This window comes from Rhinatrema bivittatum, chromosome 4 (assembly GCF_901001135.1).
Source record: "Rhinatrema bivittatum chromosome 4, aRhiBiv1.1, whole genome shotgun sequence".
Taxonomy (NCBI): Eukaryota; Metazoa; Chordata; class Amphibia; order Gymnophiona; family Rhinatrematidae; genus Rhinatrema; species Rhinatrema bivittatum.
The window spans coordinates 51938773-51957281 of NC_042618.1; the positions used below are offsets into that span (position 1 = coordinate 51938773).

The 18509-nt window shown below is 42.0% G+C and overlaps 1 protein-coding gene across 2 annotated transcripts in view; it reads right to left on the reverse strand.

Moving 5' to 3' along the window:
• Positions 1-18509, reverse strand: part of MTHFD1 (methylenetetrahydrofolate dehydrogenase, cyclohydrolase and formyltetrahydrofolate synthetase 1) — a 144366-nt gene that overhangs the window by 123324 nt on the left and 2533 nt on the right. The gene's annotated exons all lie outside the window — the stretch shown is intronic.

The following is an 18509-nucleotide window of genomic DNA, read 5'->3' on the forward strand; positions in this document are numbered from 1 at the left end:
CCTACAATGCAATAGGCTGTAACAATACAGAGGGTAAACTTTTAGAAAATAACTCCCTATCGATCTGTATTTGAATCAACCACACATATAGAGAGACCACATATTAATGTGTATAATATTTATTCAGCATATTTACATGCTCACCTATCTAATCAATCTAAAAAGCTATACTAGCACACACACGATTCATACATACCAATTAAAACATCAAGAAATATATTGCACAATTTTCTGAATAAGACAATATTGATCATGTACAAAATTTCAATGTAAATAACTTTTATAATCATTTCTACTTGAAACCATTTATAAAAATAAAATGCTTCACAAGCAATTTTCCTTGGAATAGCAACATGCAGATAACAGTTGTTCGCGGATGTCACCGTCTTCAAATTAAAACTGATAGATGTCAAGTTCTTTTAATCTCGGGTCCCGAGATTAGATTGATTAGATAGGTGAGCATGTAAATATGCTGAATAAATATTATACTCATTGTTAATATGTGGCCTCTCTATATATGTGTGGTTGATTCAATGCAATAGGCAGCATAAACAAGACCATTGGACTAAAATGCCATCATCCGCAAATCATAAGTGTTAAGGGCCGTCACACTGTACAGACTATCGGGCTCTGACAAGTATGTGATCATTTTTTGCTGAAATCAATGACTCTATACAATGTCAGCCCATGATGGAATCTCAGTACGATGGTTTTCTTTATGCAGCCTATCTAGTTATATGCAAAGAATTAATTTTGTTTTTCTATTTCCTTGTCCTCCCTGAGCACCCTTTTTGCTCCTTGGTCATCTAACAGCCCAAATGACTCCCTCACAGGATTTGCTTTGAATTTAATTGAAAAAGTATTTTATTACTACATTTTGACCTAACTGTCAAGCTTCTCAAATTCTCTTCTGGCCTGTCTTACTACTGTTTTACATCTAACTTGCCAGTGCTTTTGCTCTTGTCTACTTTCATTATTTAGGTCCATTTTTCATTTTTTTGAATGAACCTTTTTAGAGTAAAATTCCACCTTTATGTCACCATTAAACCAAGCTGGCAGTCGTTTAGTCTTTTGACCATTTTTAATGCTTGGAATACCTTTTGTCTGGGCTTGCAAGATGGTATTTTTAAACAATATTCATGCCTTTAGCAGTGCAACCACTTTTTTTTTTAAACTAAAAAGAACTCTCTCATTCTATCATATACAGAGGCACGTCTCACAGACATACCTCAGGGCTCTGCCCTTTCAGCCACTCTTTATATATATATATTTTTTTTTAAAAGGTGGGGCAGGGGGGCCAAGGAGGGGCATAACACGGTAGCAACATATATACATAGGTCATGCCATTAATGTATTACAAATCATTTGTGCCATCCACACAGGTGTTGCATACGGGGAAAAATAAACCTTACTGTAGTTACATGATGTTAGGTTCCCTATTAGGAGTTACCACCCAGGAAAATGATCTAAGCATCATAGTGGATAATACTTTGAAATCGTCGGCTCAGTGTGCTGCAGCAGTCAAAAAGCAAACAGAATGTTGGGAATTATTAGGAAGGGAATGGTTAATAAAACGGAAAATGTCATAATGCCTCTATCGCTCCATGGTGCAACTGCACCTTGAATTCTGTGTACAATTCTGATCGCCACATCTCAAAAAAGATATAGTTGCACTGGAGAAGGTACAGAGAAGGGCAACCAAAATGATGAAGAGGATGGAACAGCTCTCCTATGAGGAAAGGCTAAAGAGGGTTAGGACTTTTCAGCTTGGAGAAGAGACGGCTGAGGGGGGATATGATAGAGGTGTTTAAAAGCATGAGAGGTCTAGAACGGGTAGATGTGAATTGATTATTTACGCTTTCGTATAATAGAAGGACTAGGAGGCACTCCATGAAGTTAGCAAGTAGCACATTTAAGACTAATCGGAGAAAATTCTTTTTCACTCAAAGCACAATTAAGCTCTGGAATTTGTTGCCAGGGGATGTGGTTAGTGCAGTTAGTGTAGCTGGGTTCAAAAAAGGTTTGGATAAGTTCTTAGAGGAGAAGTCCATTAACTGCTATTAATCAAGTTGACTTAGAAAATAGCCACTGCTATTAATTGCATCAGTAGCATGGGATCTTCTTGGTGTTTGGGTAATTGCCAGGTACTTGTGACTTGGATTGGCCACTGTTGGAAACAGGATGCTGGGCTTGATGGACCCTTGGTCTGACACAGCATGGCAATTTCTTATGTTCTTACATATTTCAGATCTGTCATGAGATCAGCATGAAGAAATGCTAGCTCTGCGAGTTTTGAATACTGTGGGGCTGGTACAGGAGGAGCAGCAGCTGATTGTGTTCCCTCCTGCTCAGACCTCTTCTTTTTATTTTCACCGCCCGTGGGATAGGGTCCACCAGCAGCCGCATGGGTTTCTTTTCTTTGCCTCCAATGGGATGGGGTCTATTGGCAGCCTCATGGGCCTCTTTTCTTCTCCTCCGGTGTGATGGGGCCCCACTGGTGGACATTTTCTCTCTCCTTATTTGGACTGCTGCCACCGCCCCCCGGGTAAGCAGCCCTGTGCAACTGCACAGTTTGCACACCCACTAATTCTGGGCCTGTACAATAGTGTTACTTAATGTCCTCTCGCCAGTAATTATGTTAAGCTGGATTGCAATTATGATCACTATTGCTATGCAGCCCCACCATAGTAATCCCTTGCACCAGGTTGTGCATTCCCCTGAAAACTAGACCTAAAATAGTTACCCCTCTCGTAGATTCAGGGACCTGCTCCTTCATGAGGCAGTCATTTATAGCATCCAAAAAAACTTTACATCTCTAGCATGTCCAGATAAGACACTGGTAACTGAACTGTCCCACTATTACCCTGTTGCCAAGTTTTATTATTTCCTTTCTAAAATTTCAGCTAGCATGTCACACAGTGTTTCTTCATCTTGACCTAAGAGTATACACATCCACTGCTACTCTTACCTGTCACACACGGTATTTCTATTCGTAAGGATTCCGCAGTGCATTTTGTTTCCTGCAGTCTCCAGAGCTTTCCAAGAATTTTTCTCACAGACATGAAATTTTATCTACCCTGAAAAAGCTTCTTTCAAAAAGGCATTTAGGGCTGTTAGACTGTGTCAAAAACAAGCCATAAACCGATTTATGTCACCAGTGATAATCCCTCTGAAGGCCACCCTTATCAAAGGCAACTCAGCAGACATATTCCCCCCCCCCCAAAATAAAAAAAAAATACCATTCATTTTGCTACACAATATTTGTCGTGGTTTAAAATCTACCTCTTACATCAGAAACCCTCTGTTCTCTTAACAGAACAGGGGAAAAGGAGCACGTTAACACTCTTAAAACAATTCCATACCATCATCTTCCAAGAACCTCAGGCTCTATCCAATCTGGTTAGCAGACCACCTTATATTTCACTGGATTCTGACAGCGAGCCAGATATTGAAAGTGCTCAGAGTCCCCTAATATAGGCTTAGATTCCTATATTCAGCAAGTACAGGCTCCTAAGCATTTCTTCTGAAGATAGGGGTTTAGCTTTAGGCTCTTTAAACTGAGGTCAGGTGTAGGAACACCTGGCTTTAGGGACCCAGTACAGGAAGTCTTCACCCCCATTTTAGGCTCCTAAATTTGAGTGCTCAGAGACAGCAAATTTTATAAATTCAAAGTCTAGGCACCTGGTACTTTAAGTGAACTTTCCTGTACTATGATATTTCAGACCCTGTGGTTTTAGAAGTGTATTGGACTTTAAACCTAATTTTATGATTAAAATCTACAGCACAGTATAAAGAGCTCATCTCATGTCAAAGGTCAAAAGCCTACAGCACCATAAAGAAAGATCTTGCGATACAGAGACCTCCAATATGGATTATCTTATCAGAACCACACTTGGGAGCCAGCATAAACGACACAAGCCTGTTCACTACTGAAGGCAAAGCTCATTTCATACTTTAGCACAGGACATGCTTAAGGCCCAGAGTGACATGTCTGGAGGAGGGGGTGCACTGTGGGCCAGATTTTAAAAAGCATTGACTCGAGTAAATGGCTTTTGAAAATTGCTACGATAGCATGTTACATTTACATGCATAACTTCTTTGAAAATTACTTCCAGTGTGATCAGAAACTAAAAATTACACTGTCCAATTTGCCACAGTTAGTTTTATTAGCTATTTTTCTCAGCGAAGAAGTAAGTTACTTATCCTGGGCTTGGCTTTGCTCTCTTCCTTGGGAAACAGAACTTTTAATATTGCCATCACATGAACATATAATGAGAAAACAAACAATCAGGTGTATGGGGGGTTTTTGGTTTTTTTTGCTTCCCCCATTGCATCCCCTCTAGGATTCTCTCACAAATCTTCACGGAGAACCTCTAGACAGTCCTTCCGCTTCATCACAAAAACAGGGCGTCTCTACACAGAAAAGATGACTCTATATCAGATTTATATACAATCATTTATGGAACAACTTTCTTTAACACCAAAGAGGCTTGCAGCAAATATTAAATACCTGTCAGGTTGGTGGCCCCTGCACCACACTCACTGGATATTTAACAACAACATTTCCTAACTTATGCCCTGCAGGTAAACTTAACACCCCCAGTCTGGGGAAAGCTTACTCCCCCAGCCCAGGTACTCAGTCCTGGTCATTTCACAGCAGATTCTCTTCATAGACAGCACCAGAGGCAAGGCTTCTGGACTTCACATCGCAGTATCACGAGCCCTCCTCCAGGATCCCGAACCTCCCTTTGGCCTCCTAGCCATCTAAATGCTGGTAACATCTCCGGCACTCCTTCTGAATCCCCTGAGAAGCGATCCGGATCCTCACGGACAGAGCCATGCAGCAGGCTCTCCCTGAGCCAGCCTATAGCTCCATGCACAAGGCATCAGCACCAAAACCAGGCAGTCCCCAATTCACAGCCAGCAACAATGTTTTTTTCTCTACCGCCATTAAAATCAATCAATATCCAAGCAAAATCCTAAGAATACACCTAAACCCTCATCCTGCCCGCTGTTGGTAAAACTGTAACAAAAACTAAAATATGTAACCCCATCTAAGATACAAACTACAAGCTATAAAACATCTAACTTGCTTTACACTCAGATAGCGCGGAACACGCCTAGTTGCACCCAAGGGGGCAAACCCCGACTAACATTGGGGAGCAATGACAGAGGGAGGGGGCAAAGTAATTGTCAGCAGCAGGAGCTCAGTCAGGGCATCGGTACCAGGGCAGGCCGGAAAACAAGGAGAGCTGGCAGACAAAAGGTCCCGTCTCGGCACTTAAAGAGGGTTCTCCCATCTGATTTCTTCCCTTCCGCAATGGGACATGACATCAGCGAGGGGGCAGGAAACTTTAGCAGTGCAAACACGTGTACGTAGGTTTCCAGACAGATAAAATGGAAGACAGATAAACAATATCTGGAAAACCTAAGAGAAACTGGGACAGTCAGGGGAGCGAAGGTGCAAATGGGATTTAATAAAACAGGGAGGAGAAGGCCTTTTTTTTTTTTTTTAAATGTGTTCGTGACAGGCAGAATGCAAAAGTGGGAGGTGACCAGGAGGAATTTGTGTTCACTGGGGAAGGGCCTAGGAGTTGGACCTCAGAACACTGCCACAAACAGAAGAGGAAGTGAGGTAGATCTCAAACAGTTTTAAGGAAAACTGTGTTGGAGAGGGGCCAAGGGGCCAGGCAGGATATTACGGGATTTTAGGAGAACGTTCTGGCAGCAATGCTGTCTGACCTTTTCAATGCTTCTTTTAAAGTCAGGACTGGAGACAGGGGGGATGTGAGCTGCTGAGCAAATTAATGGAATCGTTGCTAAAAGTTGCTGTAATCCCGTAGATTGCAGGATTTGGAGACAGCACGGTTTTACCGGAAATAGGTCAGACGAATCTAATCAATTTCTTTGACTGGATGGCCAGAGAGAGAGAGAGAGAGAGAGAGAGAGAGAGAGAGAGTGTACGTGGATTTCAAAGCAGCACTCGACACAGCACTGGATAGGAGACTTAAATACAAATCCTAGAACTGGGCCCTAAAGTGACTAAGCAGGTTAGAAACTAGTTGAGGCGGCAAAGGTTGGTGGTAAGTGGGGTTCAGGATGAGAAGACGGGGTGTGCTGCGGGAATTGGTCATCAGTCCAGTTCTCTTGAACATTTTCCTAAGTGATCATGCAACAGGGCTATCTAGAAAGATGACTTCAAAATCTGCAACAGGGTGGCCACCCTGGATGATGTGGAAAGCATGAGAAGGCATCTAAGTGGTCTACAGTTTGGCAGTCAAGATTTAATGCAAAAAATAAAAAATAAAAAAATGCAGAGTAATATGTTTGGGTTACAAAAACCCAAGGGAGCAACACAGTATGAGGGGTGAAATTTCTCTGTGCATAAAACAAGAGCAGGACCAGGGAGCGATCATATCCAATTACCTTCAGGAAGTCAAACTGTAGATAAAGCGATGGCACAAGTCTCTGGTGAGACCTCAATTGGAGTCCTGGGTACAATTCTGCAGACCGCACCTCCAACAGTTATAAGCCAGATGAAAGCTACTAAAAACGGTCCACATTTTTCATCATAAAAGCATCTGGGAATAGGATTTAAAGATCTAAACACGTATACCCCGGAGGAAAGGCAGGAAACGGGAGATATGAGAGACATTTATATACAGCCAAGGAATAAATGCACAGGTGGCAGGTCTCTAACAGAACAGAGGCGCTAGAATGAGAGATCATGGGATGACGGTGCAAGAGGGTAAAATTAGGAGTAACGGATAAGGCATGGAGCAGTCCCCCAGAAGAGGTGGTGGAGTCGGGGACAGTGCCAGAATACACGAAAGCAAGAGATAAGCAGAGAAGATGCAAGGAAGAGGTAAAGATTGCAAAACTAAGCTGGAAGTGGGGATGGGCCGTTTGGTCTTTATCTGCCATCACGTTTTATGTTTCTATGATCACAAAAAGGAGCGAAAACCACACACACAAAATAACGATAACAATAAAACAGAGTACAGAAAGACCAAGGCCAATTCCCCTGATCTGGTGCCAATCTGCATTGTCTGATCAGAATGAGTTCCTGGCCTGGTGCAAAGGACACAATATAGTCTGCTCTAAGAGATACGTCTTCTCTTCCCTCTCCCCCCCCCCCCCCCCCAGGAAGAAGAAAAGGGACAGCAAACTCCCCCTCCCCTCCCCTCCTACATATCATGTCCTTCCCCCCTTCCCAGCTGAGAAGGTAACTCCTGTATGCCAGCTGAATTGATGTTCTTGCCTTTATGTATTTTACTCTAATCCGCCTGCCTCTTGGAAAATATCCTCAGAGATTCCTGCTTCACATACAAACCTGAGAGAGATGTGCAATGATCTCCAGGAATCCAGAGAGAGCACATCCCGATATCATTTAGGTGCTTACCTTGTCATATTCACTTGCGGGTAAATTTTAAATCGCCTGCGCACGTGAAATACGGAGGTTATGTGCGTGGTCGGGCCTTGCTTCTAAAATGCCGTGAGCTCGGCCACACGCATAACCCTCGTTACGCGCACAAGAACCGGGCTGAAGAAAAGGGGCTGTCCGTGGGGGCGGGTTTGAGATGCCAGTTCAGCAACCATTTGCGAGGGTACTGGCGTGCGCAACCTGCTCCTTTGGAGGAGCAAAAGGTAAAATAAAAAAAAGACAGGGGTGGCTAGGATAGGGAAGTTCCCTTAGAGTGAACAGGGAGGGAACTGGGAAAAGCTGTGATGCAACGCCGTGCAAAAATTGCAGTATTCCACCCCCCCTTGCACATGTTATAAAATCGCGCGCCGGGTAGCACATGCGCATATTTTTAAAAATCGACCCCCTTAGATCATAAGCTCTTTGGGGTACCCAAATTACTAATAACGCTGTAAGTCACTGTGAGCAATATTTGGAAAGGTAAGCTAAAAAAGTGTTTATATCAAGAACCCAACAGAGAGACTGAAGCTCATAGAGGTGACTGGGCAGATTTTTCTGCTGGACACTTCTTCACCGTCAGTAGCAAGGGCAAAACAAGCAGCTAGCAAAGAACATTAAATTAAAGGCTCCGGTGTTTTCTGCAGATGTTTATGCCACAGTCTTGTTTTGTAAGTAAGCACAGACCAGCCCAAAATCTGGGTGAACAGAACACACTTTGCACAGCAGAGAATACTGCTCTGGCATGCAGCTGAGCTTTTAAAGAAGAGAAGGCTACAACTACAAGGAGGAAAGCCAGCAGAACAGGCAAATGGCTGCTTCTCAGTGACCCGGTTCCAGAGAGCTGCAATGCGGACCCTGTGCCAGCTGATGCACACCATCGCCTATGCCATCTATGTTAAGACATTTTCACACACTATGCACAAAGCGCTTTACAATCTAAAAAAAAAAAAAAACCTCTTGGTTTTTTTTAAAAACAAAAATAAGAAATTTAACTATTTTTTCCCTCTAATCATTTCTGAAAATAAGGCAAATTGTGAAGCTTGTACTTCCTTACAGTGATGCGATTCTTTAGGGGTTTTTTTAATTAAAGACAGCCACCTGGTATTCAAGAACCAGAGCAATATCATGGAAGACGCAAGGGATAAATAAAACTACAGCTGTGTGTACATATAAAGAGAGAAAGAGGGGAGATCAGATAGGTAGATGATAGAGAAATTATTTTTTTCTCTTCTACTTTTGTGAATGGCTGATCTGTTGCTAAAATGCTCTCTCAGTAGCACCAGATCAGTTTGCTCAACGCCATTCAGCCACCTGGTCCTAAACTGCCGCCTATAACAATTACTAAGTGAATGTTACTCGGGTATTGCTGGTAAGTCACAGCTTACTTCCTGGCCACAGGGCACACCTTAAACTATAGCACTAACACATCGAAGGTACCAAAATTATTGGCATCAATGTAGTTCACAAAATATTGAGAGCTGCCACAAACATGAAAAATTTGTATTTAAAAATAAGTTTACACCAAAAACATGAAACACATAAGCAAAAATGACAATCCTATGTTAAAAAACCACCCACATCCCAACTAGGACCCTAGTTTCGACAACTATATGCCATCTTCTTCAGGGGATGAACCCAACCCTATAAAAACCTAATCTAAAAATATCCTACATGTTGTTCTAACAAACAAAAATTATTATTCATTTGAATTGAAATGTCCCTTAGTTATCAATTTTACCAATTTTCACTTCCAATTAATTGAGAAGCTATATCACGTTCAATTTCCTACTTAAAGTCAGTCAATTAGCATCCACATCACAAAGTCTGCTAAAAATGAGGGTTTTCTCCAATTCTGTCCCTATGGAGGAAAAAGCAGCTTGGTAAAACCAGGCCCTAACACAACTAAAATCTGTGTTGCAGCACCAGTTAACTATTCTTGAAAATGTTTCTGTAGCATGAACAAGGCCTTACTCAGCAATAAAAGGGTAGTTTTCTCATTCTGTACCAACCCCGAAAACTGCACAATAATCCAACCTGCCACCGCCAGTGCGGCTGTAACCAAACACCCAGCCTCCCAGGTCCCTGGGGCCTTTTCAGATGACTCCCTGCCACCATCAACCTGCCGCACAGGCCTGGTCCACACGAAGCACACAGCCTGCTAAGCAGCCCTGGCTGCTTGAGCGCCTGCGTTTCTGCTAGGATTTCTAGCTATTACTGCGCTTACTTAATTAGCCGGACCCAGCTGATAATTCCTCCAGTGTCTTCACTTTTTTTTTTTTTCTGATCACCAATCCCATGATTTCCTGAAGTCCAAAATAAAAAAGCCAATGCCTTTTACAGTTTGCAAAATAAGCTCCATTCTAGGGATTAAAACCTGGCCTTAGTCTTCGACTGAGCCATCAAGAAAATCAGAAGTCTTCCTTCATCTGCTCCGACAGAAGAGGTATAACTTTTGGGAAGACAGCACCCAGTAACAACGGCAGAAAAAGACCAACTGGTCCTTCCAGTCTTCCCAGCAAGTGCCGCTCTGTGCAGGTTACCCCCAAGCCTTATGTTAAGGATAGTAATATTCCCGAGCAAACCGTTAAACCCGTAACAAAATTACTGCTAGCAACATTTTTACAGAGTGAGCGGCCTTCCTGATAATTCATACGATGCTGCTGCTTTAATGTGCTTTGCCGTCTAACTTTACCATAGAAGCAGTCCTGCACTTTTTCCCCTAATGTCCACATATCAGTACCCTGGACCATAAAAAGTCAGGGCCCAGCTCTGGCTGTTGTCCGAATCCAATCCCCCTCCACCGTTGAAGCGGAGAGGGATGCTGCAGTTGCATCAAAATCATAAGCTACTTGGCTAAGGATAGTAATCCATTCCCCATGCCTTTTGTTAGAGCAGGGCTTCCCAAACCTGCCCTGGGGACCCCACAGCTAGGTGGGTTTTCAGGATATCCACAATGAATATGCATGAGATACATTTGCATCCCATGGAGACTCAGTATATGTAGATTTATCTCATGCATGTTCATTGTGGATATCCTGAAAACCCGACTGCCTGTGGGGTCCCCGGGACAGGTTTGGGAAGCCCTGTGTTCGAGGTAGTAGCTGCTGCTCCGTGCAGTTACCCCCATTACACCCTTTTCTTTATTTCCACTTTTAGCTTTCAGAGATCCACAATGTTTATCCCATGCTTTTTTGAATTTTGTTTACTATTTTCATCACCTCTTCCGGAAGGGCATTCCAGACATCCACCGCCCTCTCCATGAAGAAATATTTCCTTACGCTGGTTCCGAGTTGTCCTCCCTGACCCCTAGTTCTACGGTTTACTTCCAACGGAAAAGGTTTGAGGAACGAGCATCACTGAAACCTTTCAGGCCTCCGAAGGTCCGTACACAGGCAAATTCTCAAAACAGGCCCTTATGACGTGATGCACATGCATGCTTTTCAGGCCACACAAATCCAGTGTTTCCAACAGTGGCCAATCCAAGTCACCTGGCAAGTCTATTCCATGTTACCATTGCTAATGGCAGTGGCTATTCTCTTAATAGCAGGTAATGGACTTCTCCTCCAAGAACTTATCCAATCCTTTTTTAAACACAGCTACACTAACTGCACTAACAACATCCTCTGGCAACAAATTCCAGAGTTTAATTGTGCGTTGAGTAAAAAAGAAGTTTCTCCAATTAGTTTTAAATGTGCCCCATGCTAACTTCATGGAGTGCCCCCTAGTCTGTTATCCGAAAGAGTAAATAACAGATTCACATCTGCCTGTTCTAGACCTTTCATGATTTTAAACACTTCTTTATACAGCACTAGACATAACTAGTTCAGCACAGAAAAACAGAGGAGAAACGCTCCCTGCTCTGTGCCGCTTACATTACAGGTCAAGAGATACACACGGGTCAGAGACGACACTTCGGGAAGTTTGCTATGGGAAAATGGTTAAAAACCCAACACGGATATGATCACGGAGAAGCCTGTAAAAAGGCTGCCAGAGATGGCGGTCTTTTGCCGCACTGCCCCAGGAAGCAGAGTCAGAAGCTGGCGATGGATCAGAACGGCAGCACCCACAGGATCTGCGTTTCTTGTTGCAGCCTTGTGGAAGGATGATGAAAAAGGACTCCCTTAAAGCAGCTCTCTCGCTCCACGTGCTGTGCTTGTGCGCAGGTAACTGTGTCACCCTCTAAAGGCCATACTTGTGCTCACTTTTTGGAATATTTACTAAACGATTTCTTTTTCCCTTAGGGTCTGCTCTCGGTATCCCTCCAAACATTATCCTTTTAAGTACATTATGTCCCATGAAAAAGTATTTTTGTTGTATTTTGTGCTCCCTTTAAAGACTGTGGTTTTCTTTATTTTTCACATGGGTAAAACAGCCTTCTGAACACCTCCCACCTTCAGCGGATGTCAAAGAAAGCGCGCTGTGCTTTTTACCCACTGGAAAGAGTACACGGGCTGCTTCACGGCACACACAGGTGTATCCGCCGGGGAAAGCATGCACAGCGTGCAACCCCAGGTACTTTCAGTGACTGAGGAAAGGAGCATTCCTGGCAGGGGGAGGTGAATGGAAGCACCTTTTCTCTATAATGTTTAATGGACCCTTATAACTCTAGGTCTCTAGATGTAACTTCACTTTTTAAAGTTACATCCAAGTAAATAACTCATTCAGAACACACGGGATACATAAGAATAAAACGTATACAATCACTCGCTCATGTTCTATCAGTCCACAAATAAAGGGGAACCCAATCTCAATATTGGAAGAAACCTAAGAAAAATCTAAAGGTACAATATTATAGTGAGATGGACCTTCCGGACACTAAACACCACCATCCAAAGCTGCAGAATCCCACTGCAAGGAGAAAGTCACCCAAGATCATTTTTATCTTTGAGAAAAACAACCAGCCAAGAGGGGTCAACACACACATTTTTTCCCCCCTTAAATTTAACACCACATTTACAGGGAAAATAAAGCCAGAATAATGCATCCAAACTGATAACAGCAGGTCTCAACATTAAAAAAAAACACTTTTTAATTGACTTGAGTCACTTTGGCAATATTGAAACATTTAAGCTGAAAAAGGAAGCTTCTCTATTACGAAAACAAAGCTTCAATATACATTTTCTGATTCACAATAAGGGTAAATGGCACAAACTCCTCTTCTACTCAACATATCTGAAGATTAGTGAAGTTCTCCATCCCCTTGTGCAGGTGTTTGCATTAATCGTAAATAAGCTCTTGAAACAGGAAGAATTACATTTTCAAAACTTCTAGGGGACATTGATCACTTCCTAGGAAGATTTATAATTTGAATATTTTGTCGAACAACATTTTTTAAGTTTTCAATTTTATTCTGTAGAAACAGTCCCAATTGAATCTTGAACAATAATCATTTTGGACTCTAAAAGGTTCCACATTTTGAGATAATAAAAAGACTTGTTCTTGAGTTCCCTATAAAGCTGGAGATAAACCTTGCTGTTGTATCAAACAAATTTAATTGCGAAGAAAATTGGAGTTATGGCCTCCCAATTACTTCCAAAAGGTAATAACAGGAGGTTTTAGCAATTCAAGGTTTAATCCCACAGCTCATGGAATCCCTTCCAGAGACTGAGTTGATCTGGTTGAAGACTCATTAGCAAGGTGAACACCTCCCGAAGAATTGTCTGCCATTGCATTCAGCTTCACAGAACGCGTGTCAGTCCCCACAGCAAACAGCTCCTCCATCCGGGTCTCTGCAGGTGCTAACCTGGCTGCATGCATGTTGTCACTTGTGGGCACTGGAGAAGGAAGTTCCACATAGCCAGTCAATTGGAAACTCCGAAAGGTATGCGGCGCTGCTCCGGAGCCAAAGATGCTTCATGGTCAGAGGTGGTCACAGGCAACCTTCGCCTGTCATTCCTCCCAGCAGTCGCTCCGCAGAGATTACCGGAGAATCCTGGAGCCAAAGCAGGTGTCTATCAAAGGTCCCATCAGCACTGACATTGCTGAAATATCTGGATGCTTATGGGGCAATACTTTTCCTCTTGCCCAAAAAGTTAAATTTTAATGGCAAGAGGGGAAACTTTGAAGATCCCAGACTCAGCGTGCTGTCATCTTGGATTCCCTCTGTAGATGAAGTTTAAAGCTTAAATTGTTGCATGTAAGTCATGCTGTTCATATTAGTTTTCAAAACCTTATCTGTAAATTCTGTCCTTGCTGCACAACTATACAATTAAAAAAAAAATTAAAATTATTTATATTCCACCTTTCATGATTTGTCAGCCACTTCAATTCTGATTACATTCAGCTACTGTGGGTATTTTCCTGTTCCCAGAGGGTTTACAATCTTAAATTTGTTTTAATCTGAGAAGTGGAGATTGAAGAGACTTACAATGTCACAAGAAGCAGCAGCAGGATTTGAACCCTAGTTTCTCTAGTTCGCTGTCTGATGCTCTAACCACTAAGGCTACTTGATCATGATACATACAGATAGTTATACTCTTGCTTATACACAAAGACAAGTCAATTCTTAAGCTTTAACACATCTACTGAAGATACAAACTGGAAAAAACCCCCATCTTATTAGAGAATGAAATGAAGACAAGGATAATTGGAACAAAGTCTCTAAATTGTGTCACAGCTGAATTGAGGCCTTCTCTTGATTAATCAGTTTCAGGTGAAAAGGCAGTACTTTCTGTGCGGTTTCAGACAGGTAATGTGGAAAAAAGGATTTGCATTCACAAAATAGCGGGGAGTAGTTTGCTTGTTATGGCCGTTACTACCCCAAACCAAGTAAGCCTGATACTTCACTTTCAATGCATATCCAGCATAGCTCTCTGCTTCAATGGCAGGGGGGGATAAAGAAAAGTGGATATATATACATACACACAACCAACCAACCAACCAAGGACTGAATTACATAGTCTGAGTAAACAAATAAGCATGGGTATAGCTTGCTTATTGTGGCTGTTACTACCCCCAACTAATTAAGCTAGATATTTCACTTGATGCAGTTCCAACACAGCCCTCTACATTAATGGCAGGTGTGGAAGGGAAATAGAACCAAAAGGTTACTAAGGGCCAAGAGTAGCAGATAAGTATGAGAGAGAAAAAAAAAAAAAAAGAGCACGAAAGCTTGCTGGGCAGACTGGATGGGCCCTTTGGTCTTCTTCTGCAGTCTTTTCTATGTTTCTATGCTGCAGGCTCAGCTGAGAGCTGCTGCGTAACTGAGGGGTTTCTCTCCCAGAATGCACCGCTTCCCAACCTAGACGACCAATAAAAGCAAAGGTTACAAATCCCTGCTAACAGATACACGAAGCACAGGTCTTCTCAATACAACCATGAAGTGGCAAGACAACACAAAACACAAAATCTACTGGACAGCTTTAATCTGAGAACACTACATTGCTGTAGAAATTCTAAATAATGTATTTATTTATAATTTTTATATACCGATATTCCTGTAAAGAATACATATCGCACCGGTTTAGTAGTGATTATGCTCATGTGGAGAGAGCAGAACACACCTGTATGTGTTCCGAAGCATAAAGCAGTCAAGGACAGAGAGCACAGGGTTCCCACATGTCCCATCTACACTTTGCAGGCTGCTGCCGTGGCTTCGGCTCATTACAATTCAGGCGCAGGAGGTCAAGCACACTGCAAGTGCAGCCATACAAACCCAAACATAACACTTCTCCAGCGCTGCTGCAAACAGGTCTGCACAGAAACTCTTGGGAAACACATTCCAATTGCAGCAACAACTGGCAAGTTAAGCATTACCACCAGATCTTTTTGTTAATATTTGACTTCAAGGATCAGACTTTGATATTACAAATGATAAAATTGGTGAATTATGTCATTACAATGAAAACTCATCCACTGGCAGGTTTATGTTCACCAATAAAGATTTGGGGGTCATTATTGTGTGACCCATTCCAAAAGACCTACACAGAAATGTCAATGCTTTTCAGCTGCGACATGCCATACAGTGTTGAACACACTCAATGCTTAACTATGAAGAATTAACCCTAAAATACTACTTTAGTGCCCACCATGAAAATAAATTTCCAAACTCCTATATGCAGCGACAATAAATTAGTATTGTTCTTTTTTTCTCTGCTGCAATTCACTTAAATGGCTGCATGCTCAAACCTCTGTCTCTTATGAGTGGAGGTTTCATTATTCACTTCTAAGTATTAATTTTGCAAACTCTTAAATATTTGACAGGAATTGCCTAAATTTGCTTTTAATATACAGTATTTCATTATGAGAACTTTCATAGCTATAAGACACTGGAAAAATCCAGAGAGCAAGGCCACTTAAATTCAGAAAAGCAAAAACTTAAGAAAGGAATGGAAAAAAATATAACAAATGAAGCAAAAAAAAAAAAAAGCAAAACAGCAACAAGAAAATAAAGAAATGCAAAAAATCTGAGGAAAAAAAAAAAAAAAAAGGACAATCTTTGGCTTCTAAAATCTGTTTGGCTCCTAACTGCAGCATCTTGTGAGTGTGGGTAAGTCACATCCCTCTCCATTTCCTGGGGTACATACTTTGGACCCCAAAGTAACAAGGTGTTCTAGGCGGTCTGTGCATGTCAGCGTATGGTTCTGCGCAGACAGCCTAGAACACCTTATTTTTGTACCTGCAGCTTTGCTCCCCATGTTGTAAGGAACTTCTTGCACAAAAGATGTACACAAACCTGAGTGAAAATGTGTGCATCAACATAGGATCTGCACAGAGGAGTGCTAAGTTAGTCAAAGCATCGGATATATTACTCCCTAATGCAGAGGTGCAAAGGCTTAACTTGTGTTTTCTTAATGCTGGAAATGTAATCCTGGTCCATGGTTTAAGGTTACTGGGGCTAGGTTTAGTCTAGGAGGCTGAACCTGGTGTTTCTGAGCTGGGGTCTTGTTTTCAGGACTTATGCACATAAAACATTTTATTTTTTGTACATACTTTTAGGTTTACATGCTTTTTTCACTCCCAATGGATTTGCATACTACTGTCTTATTGTATCAGAAGTTAACTTTTTTTGGTTCTAGCAAGTCCATTAAGAAATTGTGTGCTCACTAGTCAGGATAACTAATATGTGACTAAGAATCATTCTATCAGAAAACAAAATCAAGATCTGTCCCTAGTGCTGATTTCTTGCTGCAGGAGGTCTCGCTGTTGAGCACTGCACTCTCTAATACTTATTCACACACAACTTTCAGTCCTTTAAGGAAATCTGGTTTATCCACATGGAAACCTCATCCTTTATTTCAGGTATTTATGCATGGAACAATGGCTTGGGTGAGCCTCCCCCCCCAAGTAAAGTCTTTTCAAAATCACTAACTTGATTGCAAAAAGCATAACTCCTGAGGTGCAGCTGGGTTTTGTAAAAAAAAAAAACCAAAAACAAAAAACCCCACTTTGCATGATTTTCCATGTGTAATTTTGCTATGCCAAAATAATTAATGAACTGTTTTGGATGATTCTTCAGCTCATTAGTGACTTTTGCATAATTTTTGCAAAGATTATCACAAACAAAAAATTATGCACATAAAACCAGCAAATAACTTGAATAAAATATTAATAGACGTGACTGTGCTGTGTGCTGCTTTTTTTCACATGTTGTCATGTTTATGAAGCTGTTTGTAGTATTGGCCTTCTAGTCTTAGGCCTGGATTCTCTAAGGTCGCACCTTAGAGAATGTCGTGGTAACGGGGGGGGGGGGGGGGGGGCGGCGAAGTGGAGGGCGAACCTGCGATAGCCCGCAGCGATCTCACCTCCGCTTTCGCGCCGAATAACTACACCATATAAGGTGCAATTATTCGGTGCGAAACTGGCGGCTAAAGGAATCTTATCTTTCGCCGCCAGCGATGTGTCCGCAGCGTCGGCCCCGGTGCCGCCCCGACTCCTTCGCTTCTGGGGCCAACTCCTCCCTTTTTGCGTGCGATAGCATTAGAGAATGACCCCCTTCGTGTTGAATTTAGCTTTTGTTTCTGTCTGGGTAAGGCTCCATGAGATACACGTAACAAGCCATTGCAAAGCATCCCATGTGGTTCCCATAATTCAGTTATAAGAAACCTCAGCAGCCATGCTTCTGTGAAAACTGTATATTATTTTGGTCTTCATTTAAGAGTTTAGGGTGCTTTGCTTCCAAAATTAAGCTTATAATACAAATGTTTTTAGAATGTTATGTAGTCTGGCCATGGTGTTCCACCTGAATCATTCACTTCACTTTTCTGTCTTAAATATCTTCTGAAGAGTAATAATCCATTGCCATTTAGCCTTGTAACCCCGCATTATCTACAGTACCTGAATGTAATCTGCTTTGCAGTACCTGAAAAAAGTGGAATATAAATCAGATTAAAAAAAACAACCCTTTTCATTCATTCCTTATGGCAGCTGCAACCTTCTGAATTAGTGGAAGTGAAAAAGTGATTTTTAAGTTGCATATTAAGTGGTAATATTTGCCATGTTTAGTATGATAAGGGTGGCACATTTGTGAAAAATGCAGTTATGTAACTTGAGTCAACCCAGGAAACCCAAAACACCCCTTACTGTGAAGGTGCTTAACTGATCACTGAACAGATGAGTGTCTGATTCAGGTGGGGGGGATTTGCATATCACAGCCCCTGAACTTCTGCTGGTAATTTTGTAGGAAATATCACTAATAAAAAAAAAAAAAAAAAAAAAGGATGGCCAGGCATGATAGAGAAGTGTATGTACTGTGTCTCTCTGTGGTCCTGCCTGGGTCTTGGCCCTTTAGCTGAGAGATGACCCATTCAGGGTTAGACAACAGATAAAGCAGAAGCCAAGCTGAAAGAAGGTGACATATAAAACTGGGTAACAGACTGGCCATGAGCTTTTCAGAGCCTAGTGGAGCTATAAACCCAAGCCAGGGAGAACTGAAGGACAGTGGGAGACAGACTGAGTTGGGTCCCTCAGGAGGGCAAGAACCCCCAGCAACAGAACAGGAGGCAGAATCTGGTCTCAGTAGAAGGAAGTAGACAGTTTTGATACAACGGACCCCCTCCAGCCCAGTTCCATCTTTTCACATGGGTGAGACTTGGGATAAAAGAGGGAAGATGATAATAATACTTGAGTAAGCAGGAATGCAAGAGGT